General features: G+C 39.4%; 1 protein-coding gene across 1 annotated transcript in view; it reads left to right on the forward strand.

The window, feature by feature from the left end:
* Positions 1-12,302, forward strand: part of CCDC170 (coiled-coil domain containing 170) — a 93,988-nt gene that overhangs the window by 26,468 nt on the left and 55,218 nt on the right. The gene's annotated exons all lie outside the window — the stretch shown is intronic.

Here is a 12,302-nt window from a genome sequence, read left to right on the forward strand (position 1 = left end):
CACCCCTCACGTTTATTTGTCATCCAGTGTTAGAAAAGAAAAGAAAAGAAAGTAGGTAAGTAAATGGCAGTAAAGAAGTATGGAAAGAGGGAAAGAATCAGAGGATGTGAAAGCATATCACGCACATGCTGTTGGTGCTGTGCCACTTGTAAGAGGTGGACCACAGTTTGACTTGACTCTTCCAAGCACATCATCAGGAGTCACACAATCCACTAGGATCACAACGTAAAGCAAACAAGTTGCTTGGTTACAGCACACCTGTTCTCTACGGGAAATCATGACAAATTTCAAAACCTGTGAAACAATGCAATGGTGTAATGCAAGCGCTTGTTCAGTAAAAGCACTTTTATAGTAGAGTCAAAACAGTGGAGTCCAAGTTAGACACTTCACTGAGGTTCTGGCTTGTCAAGGATGATCTTCAAGTACAGCACAGCATGAATGAATGCACCTTCTTCAGCTGATCCTCTGAATACCATTTGACAACATTAATTTAGTTAATATCAGAAACATATTTCTGAACCTCTTGTCTGGGTATTAAGACTACATTCCTCATCATCTGGATCCAGCTTCCTGCTGAGACTAGTGAAGTGTGTCCTGTCACTTGAGTGTAGAGAGCTCATCTATCTAACTCCAACTTACCAAGCTCTCAAATGTCATATATGTTATATATGTAATAATTGTAAGCCATTTCAACATTAGGCTTCAAAATGGCCTTGCCAAAGCTTCATCCAAGAATAAATGTAGGCAGATGCTATCACCTCCTGGCTGATCTCTCTTCCTCCCATCTCCCTTTGTACTGATCTCACCTTTTCAGTGCCACACAGGAGACGCAGTGACATGCAGACCTGATCAGGTTCCTCCCCCTGTGCAAAACCTGTTCACCCCAAATCTTCTTTATCCATTCATCTATTGGTCGACGTTTAGGCTGTTTCCATAGCTTGCCTATTGTAAATGATGCTGCAATAAACATAAGGGTGTGTATATCTTTTCAAATTAATTTTTTAATTTTCTTTGCAAATATTGAACTACCCTTACACCCCAGGAATAAATCCCATTTGATTGTAGTGCGTGATCTTTTAATGTATTGTTGGATTCAGTTTGGTAATATTTTGTTGAGGATTTTTGCATTTATGTTAATCAGAGATATTGGCCTCAAGTTCTCTCTCTCTCTTTCTCCCTTTTTAGTGTATTTATCTGGTTTTGGCATCTGGGTAATGCTGGCCTGACAGAATGAATGTGGAAGCTTTCCTTCCTCTTCTATTTTTTTTGGAATGTTTTGAGAAAGATAGGTATTAACTTTTCTTTAAATGTTTGGTAGAATTCACCTGTGAAGCCTCTGGTCCTGGACTTTTGTTTGTTGGGAGTTTTTTGATTCAATTGCTGATTGAATTGCATTGCTGGTAATTGGTCTGTTCAAATTTTTTATTTCTTCCTGATTCAGTTTGGGGGAGGTTATACGTTTTTAAGAATTTATCCGTTTCTTCTCGGCTTCCAATTTGTTGGCATATAATTTTTCATAATATTCTCTTATAATCATTTGTATTTCTGTTATGTTGGTTGTTATTTCTCCTCTTTCATCCCTGATTTTGAGTCCTCTCTCTCTCTCTTTCTCTCACTCTCACTCTCACTCTCTCTCTCACTCTCACTCTCTCACTCTCTTGCTGTCTTTCTCTTTTTTTTGGATGAGTCTGACTAAAGGTTTGTCAATTTTGTTGATCTTTTCAAAGAACCAGCACCCAGTTTCATTGAATTGTTTTGTTTGTGCTTTTAGTTTCTATATCAATTATTTCTGCTCTAATCTTACTATTTCCTTCCATCTAGTGGTTTTATTTGATCATTTTCTAGCTCTTTTAAGTATAAGATTAGATTGTTCATTTGAGAATTTTCTTCTTGAAGAAGAGGAAGGAAATCTTCCACATTCATTCTCTGAGGCCAGCATTACCCTGATACCAAAACCAGATAAATACACTTAAAAAAAAGTGTGCGCGCAAGAGACCTATATAAACCCCCCTCCTGAAACAGCTTTCACTGCAACCCTAAGGTATTGTGTTTCCATTTTCATTTGTCTTGATGTATATTTTGATTTCCTCTTTGATTTCTTGGTTGATTGTTTAGTAGCACGCTATTTTTTTCTTGCATTTTTTATCTTCTTTTATTATTATTACTTTTAAAAATATAATTTATTGTCAAATTGGCTAACATAAAGTGTGTAAAGTGTGCTCTTGGATTTTGAGGGTAGATTCCCATGGTTCATTGCTTACATACAACACCCAGTGCTCATGCCAACAAGTGTCCTCCTCAAAATTAGTAGCATGATATTTAACCTCCATGCATTTGTACTCTTTCCAGATTTTTTCTTGTGGTTGATTTCTAGTTTCCAGCATTGTGGTTAGAAAACATGAATGGTATAACCTTGATCTTGAATTTGTTAAGACTTGTTTTGTGGTCTGATATGTGGTCTATTCTGGAGAATGTTCCATGTGCACTTGAAAAGAATATATATTCTGCTGTTTTAGGGTGGAATGCTCTGAATATATCTGTTACAGCAATCTGGTCAGTGTGTCATTCAAAGCCACTGTATCGTTATTGGTGTTCTGTTTGAATGATCTATCCATTTACGGAAGTGGGGTGTTAAAGTCCCTTACTATTATTATGTTACTATCTATTAGTTCCTTTATGTTTGTAATTAGCTCCTTTATGTACTTGGGTGCTTTCATGTTGGGTGTATAAATATTTACAATTGTTATATATTCTTGTCGAGTTGTTATTTTTATGATTATATAGTGTCCTTCTTTGTCTCTTGCTATAGTCTTTGTTTTAAAGTCTTTTTTGTCCAATGTCATTATTGCACCCCAGCTTTCTTGTCACTTCCATTTGCATGGTCAATGTTTTTCTGTCCCTTCACTTTCAATCTCCATTGTCTTTAGGTCTGAAATGAATCTCTTATAGACAACATGTAGATGGGTCTTGCTTTCCTTTAATCCATTCTGTCACCTTATGTTCTTTGAGTGGAATGTTTAGTCCATTTACATTAAAAGTAATTATTGATAAGTATGTATTTATTGCCATTTTATTACTTGTTTTATGGTTGTTTTATAGTTCTTCTTTGTTCCTTTCTTCTCTTGCTCTCTTCTCTCATGGTTTGCTGGCTTTCTTGGATTCCTTTCTCTTTATTTTTTGCATATCTATTATTGGTTTTTGATTTGTGGTTACCATTAGGTTTATATATAACATGCATGTAGCATTTAAGTTGATGGTCGTTTAAGTTTGAACTCATTCTTTACTCTTATCCCCCCACATTTTAGGTATAGGGTGTCACACGTTACATTCTTTATAGGTATGCTTATTTTTACAGCTTTTGTGTTTCATACTTTTCTTACTCCTCTTTGTGGTCTTTCCTTTCCACTCAAAGAGTTTCCTTTAACATTTCTTGTATGGCTAGTTAGTGATTATGAACTCCTTTAACTTTTGTTTGTCTGGGAAACTCTTTTTTTTTTTTTAATTTTTTTTTTAATGTTTTATTTATTTCTAGGAGAGAGAGAGAGACAGCGTGAGCAGGGGAGGGTCAGAGAGAGAGGGAGTCACAGACTGAAATAGGCTCCAGGCTCTGAGCTGGCAGTCAGCACAGAGCCCGACGCGGGGCTTGAACCCACGAACCCTGAGATCATGACCTAAGCGAAAGTCGGACGCTTAACCGACTAAGCCACCCAGGCGCCACTGTCTGGGAAACTCTTTATGTCTCCTATTCTGAATGATGGCCTTGATGGATGGAATATGCTTGGCTGCAGGGTTTTTTCTTTCAACACTTTGAATATATTATGCCACTCCCTTCTGGCCTGCAAGTTCTTTGCTGAAAAATCAGCTAATAGCCTTATCGTGTTTCCCTTGTACATACTGTTTTTTTTTTCCTCTTGTTGCTTTTAAAATTCTCTCTTATCACTACTTTTTGCCATTTTAATCACTAGGTATCTTGGTATGGACTTCTTTTGGTTAATATTGTTGGGGGTTCTTTGTGCCTCCTAGATCTGGGTTTCTGTTTCCTTCCTCAGATTTGGGAAATTTTCAACTATTATTTCCTCAAATAAATTTTCTGCCCCCCTTTCTCTCTCTTCTACTTGTGGAATCCCTATAAAGTGAACATTACTATGCTTGATGGTGTCACTGAGTTCCCTAAGTCTATTTTCATGTGTTTAAGAATATATATATATTTATATTTTATAAAAAATATTATAAATATATAATATTTATATATTATTGAGAAAGAGAGCAAGAGTATGAGTGTTAGCAGGGGCGAAGGGTGGGGGCGGGGAGAGGGAGAGGGAGAGGGAGAGGGAGAGAGAGAGAGAGAGAGAGAGAGAGAAAGAATCCCAAGCAGGCTCCATGCTCTGTGTGGAGATGTGGGGCTGAATTTCATGACCATGGAATCATGACCTGAGCCGAAATCGAGTCAGACACTCAACTGACTAAGCCACCCAGGCACCTCTATTTTCATTTATTATTATTATTATTTCTCTCTCCTGTTCAGTTTGATTACTTTCCATTACTCTGTCTTCCCAGTCACTGATATGTTCTACCTCCTCTAGTCTACTATTTATCCCATCCAGTATACTTTTAATTTCTGTTACTGAGTTTTTTTTATCTATGACTGGTTCTTTTCTATGTTTTCAGTCTGTTTTTTAAGGGTCTTATTGAGATCCTTCACTCTTTTCTCAAGTTCAGTGCTAGTATCTTTATGACCATTTTCAAATTCTTTATCAGGCATATATCTTTTATAATATATATATATATGTATATCATATATCATATATCTGCTCTCTGTTTATTTTAGGTCTCTGTGATTTTATCCTGTTCTGTCATTTGGAACATATTCCTCTGCCTCCTCATTTTGTCTAACTCTCTGTGTTTGTTTTTATGTGTTAGGAAAGTCAGCTATGCCTCCTGCTCCTGATACTGATGACCTTATGAAGAAGCAGTCCTGTATTGTCCTGTGGTGCAATGTCCCCTGTTTACCAGAATGTGGCACCACAGGGGTGTCTCCTATGTGTGTTGTGTGTGCCCTTCTGTTGTGGCTGAGCCCCTTTTGCTTTTAGACCAGTAATGGCTCTCTTTGCCTCTTATGGGCAATGTGTGGTTTTCGTGGTGTTAGTTGGCCAGTCTGAAGCGACCTTGGGCATAAGTTGTGTCAGACCAGGCATTTATTAAAGATGCAGCAGCACTGAACTTCAGGAAAATGTGGAAGCAGGGTGCACAGTACTAGCAAGGTCTGCACTGGTGGGAGGGATTGTAGCTGCTGGGACCGAGGCTGGCTGAGTTGGAGGAGGTGGGTCCTCAGAAGCCTGCAGTGTCTGGATGTGTGGTGTTAGCAAGGTTTGCACTGGGTCTCTGTGGGAGGGGACCTGCAGGCAGGCCTGGATCCACAGGAAAAGATGTGGGCAGGGCACACTGTTAGCAAATTAGGTAGCGGGTGTTGGCCCAGGGATGGTTTTCGCAGGTGTTTGTGTACTTACGATGAGGAGTGGGGAGGAAAAATGTTACCAACGCATCCTTTGTTCCTGGAGAGTTCTGTCTCCCAGTGAGCCCTGCGCCACTAGCACTCCCTCTGAAATTAGTAAACAGGGGCTCCTGGGTGCCTCAGTCGGTTGAGCATCCGACTTCAGCTCAGGTCATGATCTCACAGTTTGTGGGTTCAAGCCCCGCATCAGGCTCTGTGCTAACAGCTCAGAGCCTGGAGCCTGTTTCAGATTCTGTGTCTTCCTTTCTCTGTGCCCCTCCCCCGCTCATGCTGTGTTTCTCTCTGTCTTAATAATAATAAACATTAAAGAAAATTGAAATTAGTAAACAGATCTCCCTTCTGTATACCCCAGGCATTTAAAAATTCCTGCTTCTATGCTATATCTCCATGGGGTTATTTGTTGTGGCCATCTCTTTAAGGACAGGGACTCAGTTTCCTCTTGTGTTCCTGGCTATCTTACAAACCTGCTGATTTTTAAGGTTCCAGGTTTTAAACCCCATTGATTGTAAGAAGTCATGAAATTTGGCCTCTCTGGGTTTCAAAGCCAAATGTTATGGGGGTTCATCTTCCCCATGTAGGCTCCCTCATGTGAAAGTCTGTTTCTCTCCCCTCTCTGCACCAGGGTATCCCTCCCTTCTGGGGACAGTCTTGTAGGTCTCTTTATTCCTGACTTCATCTCTGTGCTTCCTAGCCTTTTCCATGTGACCTCATCTTTACATTTTACTGTGGAAAGTCCAGGGGCACCTGGGTGGCTTAGTCGGTTAAGCGTCCGACTTTCACTTAGGTAATGATCCCACGGTTCGTGGGTTCGAGCCCCGTGTCGGGCCCTGTGCTGACTGCCAGCTCAGAGCCTGGAGCCTGTTTCAGTCAGTGACTCCCTCTCTCTCTGACCCTCCCCTGCTCACGCTGTCCCTCTCTCTCTCCTAGAAATAAATAAAACATTAAAAAAAAATTTACTGTGGAAAGTCTGTTCAACCAGGCTTTGGGTCATTTTGTGGGTTATTTACACTGACGCGGCTGTTTTCCACTTGTGTCCATGGGATGACGTGAGCGTAGAGTCCTCCTATTCTGCCATCTTTGCCGTAGTTGAATTAATGAATAAGAGTGACATCCAAGAGGCAAAAGATTGGAAAATAATGTAAAAATAATCAGCTTTTCCACAACACTTGATTTTGTGTAGAAATGTCTTCATCTAAAACTTTTCCCACTCTGCTAAGATGCAGATACTCAGATTTGCTTCCTGGGATTCCACACCCATCACACTATGCCCTGTAGGCACTATGAGCCCCAGAGACCAAATCCACGTATACAAAGAAAGGAAAGCAGGAGGACCAGGAAAGTCCCTCAAATTAGGGAGAAGAACTGATGAGGGTCAAAAATTGACCGGAGCATTGACTGTGCTGAAAGAATGCAATTTGTAAAAAAACCTTAATGTATACACTGTAAATTAGGGAAGAAACCACTTGGTGAGAAGAAGTTGGAGAGTAGACGAAAGGGTCTTAGAAGGGATTGCTTACTGGGACAGCACTGGAGGCCTGAAGAGCAGGGAGGGGGAGAGAGAGAGAGACAGAGAGAGAGAGAGAGAGAGAGAGACAGAGAGAGAGAGAGGCTACCAGAAGCACTCCATACCGGGAGAGCCACAGTCACACACTTGTGCGCTGGAGTGTGGAATGATGCTGGAACAAAGGAAAGATTGGTTATGGGAGAGGGAGATACAAATGGATTAGGAGCTTTTGTGTGTCAGAGGTAGGCAGTGATTTTCTTCTCTTTTTTTTGTCCATGGGATAATAAGACAACTAAATATCATAGTAGCAAGACTGGCCCAAGACACTGTCCCCAGGTCAGATAATTGGGCACATTGTGTACTAAATTATGAATAAACTTATCTCTTCTCTATGCCATTGAGCTTTGAAACCATCCTTTATCCTGAAAAGACTGTGAGCCACCCTGTGAGGCAATTTCAATGATTATCATAATAATATCAGTAGTAGAATCAAATAATATGTAGTCAGCTTTCTAAAATTAATATAAAATTGCTTCATGGATTAGCCGAGAGATACCTAATAACTTAGATTGTCCTCATGTGAGGAGAAATGGGTGAATTTTTAATCTTGCCATTTTGAATAGGGTAAAATTAGTTTTTTTGAAAGTGAGGGTTATATAATACTTATTGAAGAAGTTGAAGAATTTTCACAAAATTTTGCTCCTTATGCAAAGGCTTAATTAAGAGAGCAAATACCCTGAAATGTCTGCTCTCACGTGTGTTGAGTCGTATGTGCTGTCTAGAGTGGCTTCTCAGTTCTCGCGTTCCTTATAAAGACACTTCATAGTAGGCTGTGTGATTTTTGTTTCTCCTTGTCCTTGGTCCCTTTTTTTTCCCCCTTAATTTAAGGGGGAGACGTTTATACTGATTATGAAAGTAATACGTGGTCAACGTCAAGGGTTTGGAAAATATGGAAATATAGACTAAGGAGGAGAATAAAACTAGTTCTATAACTAAAAAATAACTACAGTTGACATTTTCTTTCCACTATTTTTCTTTTCTTTAAATTCTATTTAGTTGTACAAATAGTGCATCAATACACCCTTCTTGAAAAAAAACAAAGCATTACGTTCTCTTTACCCCCAGCTCGAATTCTAGTATCACCTCCAGAGGTAAGTACTGTTACTGAGGTGATGTGTATGCTCTCGGACCTTTTTCTTTTTTTTTTGTCTAAATATATTTATAGAAAATGTATAGTATATTCCCACCTTTGTATGTTTTAGGAAAAAGAATGTCAAGCCCTAGATCTACACTTTCGTATTTTTGTTCAATGATATATCTGGGTGATAATGTTCAAACATACATAGCTCATACTATGTGCTGCATAGTATTTCACAGTATGGAAATGCCTTGTTTTAGTAACTGTCCTGTCAATGGGAATTTGTATGGTTTCAGACCTCCTCCCTTCCCTTTTTTCTATTATAAATAATGGCATAATGAATATCCTTATACATATTTTTAAGTACATGTAGGAGTACTTTTCATGGGGAGAGAATAGAGCTGCTGGGTCTGATGGTATTTGCATTTAATAGATGTAATACATTGATTTTAATACAGTCTAGCTAGTAGACCATCAAAAGGGTTTAACCATTTTATATATATATGAAGATAACCCTTCCCTTACACTTTGCCAATCCTTGATATTATCAAACCTTTAATTTTTCCAAACTGATGTACCAAAAATGATGTGTCTTTGTTTTAAGTCTTATTTCCCTGTTAGGGATGTTGGAGCATTTTTTCATATATTTTTTGGCCATTGTATTTCTCTTAATGAGAATTCTCTCTCTCTCTCTCTGTATATATATATATATATACTTATTTTTATTGAGTTTTGATTTTATTATTAGTTTGAGGTGTTCAAAATATTCTAGGTTTTAATCCTTTGTTTGATATATATATAAGACAATATCTTTCAATCTGGCATTGAGTGATCGATACCTATAAATTTTTGTACCTGACTGGGATGAAACTCTATGTGTAATTTTATATTTTGTCTTTTTCCACTAAAAATTATATTGCATGTCCCCTATCACTAAAGATTCTCCAATGATGTGATTTTTAATGACTGAATATAACTTTATTGTGTGAATATGACATTTTCTTTTTCTTCTTCATGTTAACACGCTTTTGTTGTAGAGCTCTAGTTGTTTTTGTAATTTTGTTGTTGAATATATTGGGAAAATTTTGCTAATGACCACTCTGAATATGTTTGTATTTAATCTTTGGGTGTATTCCATTTGTTTATTTTTTTAAAAAAATTTTAATGTTTATTTTAGAGAGAGAGAGAGAAAGACAGAGCATGAGCAGGGGAGGGGCAGAGAGAAAGGGAGACACAGAATCTGAAGCAGTCTCCAGGCTCTGAGATGTCGGCACAGAGCACGACATGGAGCTTGAAGTCAAGAACCATGAGACTGTGACCTGAGCCGAAGTCAGCTGCTTAACCCACTGAGCTACCCAGGTGCCCCATATTTCCGTTTATTTAGATAAGATTATAAGAAGGCAACTCATTGGGGGCAAATAGTATTACTTTAAATTTCATTGCTACATACTGCCAGTTTTTTTCCGGAAATTTAGTGTCAGCTTATCTTTCTATGAGCAGTGTGTCAGCATGTCTTTCTCATAGAATTCTTTTGCTCTTTTTTTTTGAACTATCTCATAATACACTTGATTATAAATAGTCAAATTATACTATCAGTTAGATATTGGGGCACCTGGGTGGCTTAGTCGGTTAAGCGTCCGACTTTCGCTTAGGTCATGATCTCGCGGTTCGTGGGTTCGAGCCCCGCGTCGGGCTCTGTGCTGACTGCCGGCTCAGAGCCTGGAGCCTGTTTCAATCTGTGACTCCCTCTCTCTCTGACCCTCCCCTGCTCACGCTGTCTCTCTCTCTTCTAGAAATAAATAAAACATTAAAAAAAAAAGATATTATTTCTAATCTTTAATATTGACATTTTAAATATACTTCAAACGATTTATGATAGGGATTGGTTTGTGCATAATGGAGGCTGAGCTCTCCCAAGATCTGCACCCAGCACTCTGGAAATCAAGAAGAGCTGGCCTCAGCTTCAATCCGAGTCTCAGTACAAAGGCAGGGGAAGACGGGTGTCCGGCCTGAAGACAGTCTGACAGAGAAAAGCGAATTCTTCCTTACTCAGCCTCTTCCTTCTATTCAGGCCTTCAGAGGATTGGATGAGACCCACTCACACTGGAGAGGCCAGTCTACTTTACTCTTCTACCAATTCAAGTGCTAATCTCACTGGGAACACTCACACAGACATAACTAGAATATATTGAGCCAAGTATCTGGAAGCCCTGTGGCCCAGTCAAGTTGACATATAAGACAACCTACTAAGAGACATATAAGAATTTCTGAGCAAATCGGAAAAAATGACCTTCGTTGGAAGACTCAGTATTTAAAAGTTGTCAATGCTCCTTAGGTTTATTTGTAAAATTAACTTGATCCCAGTAAAAATACCAGCAGGATTTTTGGGACTTTGATAAGCTGATTCTAAAGTTCACACGGCAGAAGGCACAAGTTAGAGTAGCCTGGAATATTCTGAAAAAGAAGCCCGATGTGGCACTAACATATGTGAACGAGCTCAGAGCTGCCTTTCAAGGCACTGTTCTTAGGTTGCTCTTGTCCCTCAGTCTCACTGCTTTTGCTCTGATTGTGGACCACACAGAGCATCATCCTGCCACAGGACCTTTGCTGAGACTTTTGGCTGTTTGAATGATGTCTGTTGTGCCTGCTTCTGTACCTCTTGTCTGTCTGTCTGTTTATTTATTTATTGAGAGCACACATGCGTGGGAGAGAGGGACAGGGAGAAAGAAAGAGAGAATCTTAAGCAGGCTCTGTGCCCTGAGCTCATGACCTGAGCCCATATCAAGAATTGGCTCTTAACCAACTGAGTCACCCAGGCACCCCCGCTCCCTTGCCTATTTAATACCTACTCAGTCATGACTTCTGTAGGGAAATCTTTCCTTCCCTCTTCTCTGATCGTAAGTCAGTTTCCTTTGTTTTCTGCTGCTTTCTTTCCTTGCATGTATTTCAGTTTGTAATTATGCAATCATGATTAAGGATGTCTGATAAATGCTCTTTTTCTTAGTAGGCTGTACTCTCAGTGCCTGACCCTGAGTAAGTTTTTAGTAAATATGTGTTGGTGAATAATCTCCAGTCCACTTGATTTAAAGGGTGATTTGAACCCAACATTGTCTTCGAAAGTCAGTATTCTGGGTCTGCCTCATGTGGGTCCTGCTCCAGGAGCAGAGGTAATGAGATCTTAATGGGTTGTTTCTTTCACCCACACACATTGGAGGATGTAAATGCTTTTTGATAGTGTTCTGCATTAGATGGTAACCTCCTAAAATGGAGGGCCATACCTAAAATTGTCTTCTGTGCCTTGTAATATGGTGTCCAGTGGACACTGTTTGTTCCTAAGAAGGAGGTATGACTTTATGGAATGATGACATCGTTCACTGAAAAAGGATGTTAGTCATTGAAAGAAATAATCATAGCTGTTGAAGAACTTATTTTCCTAACAAATTTTATAATTCGTTACGTACCCTAGTTCACACCTCTCCTAAGGGGCCGAAGTCCTTATGTGGCCTAGTTTAGAAAATGCTGCCATGGTGGTTAGTGTGGGTAAGTTACTTCTGAATATTAAGTGAGGCCAAACAGGATGTGGTTCTCTTATTAGATCTAGTGAAATGTTTTATGCTTTCTCCCCAAAAGCTCATACCCACCATATTCTTGGATATGTTGTGATTGGCAAACACCGGCTGTTACTAAGTGCACTGAAGGTTTTGTTTGGCATTTCATGGATCGAAACACACTGGTCATGACAATGCTTGTTACACAGTTAAGGGCTTTGAGATGACTTTTGCATTCAGGAGTATTTCCAAACAGTAGTCTTTGGCAGTTTAGTAGCTGGGCAGCCATAAGCCAGTTTTACTAGTGAGTCCCCCGAGGCCTCTTAGATAATTCCAGGAAACCCTCCTCTATGTGACCTCTTTCATATTCCTTCAAAAATGAATGGCTTTCCTGTATGTCTTTCACAAAGACCACAAGCCCTGGAAACTTCACAGAGGTGGGCAGAGGTAGCTGTCCAAGCTCAGGAACAATTCTGAGTAAGACAGAAACAGAACCAGAGGCTGCAGACTCTGACCCGTGGGCCAAACCCATCAAATCTGCTCTGCAGATGTGTTTATTTGGATCAGATGGTGTTTCTTTTTTAAACATTTAAATTAGTT

This window comes from Hyaena hyaena, unplaced genomic scaffold (assembly GCF_003009895.1).
Source record: "Hyaena hyaena isolate Hyena2069 unplaced genomic scaffold, ASM300989v1 scaffold_184, whole genome shotgun sequence".
NCBI classification, from domain to species: domain Eukaryota; kingdom Metazoa; phylum Chordata; class Mammalia; order Carnivora; family Hyaenidae; genus Hyaena; species Hyaena hyaena.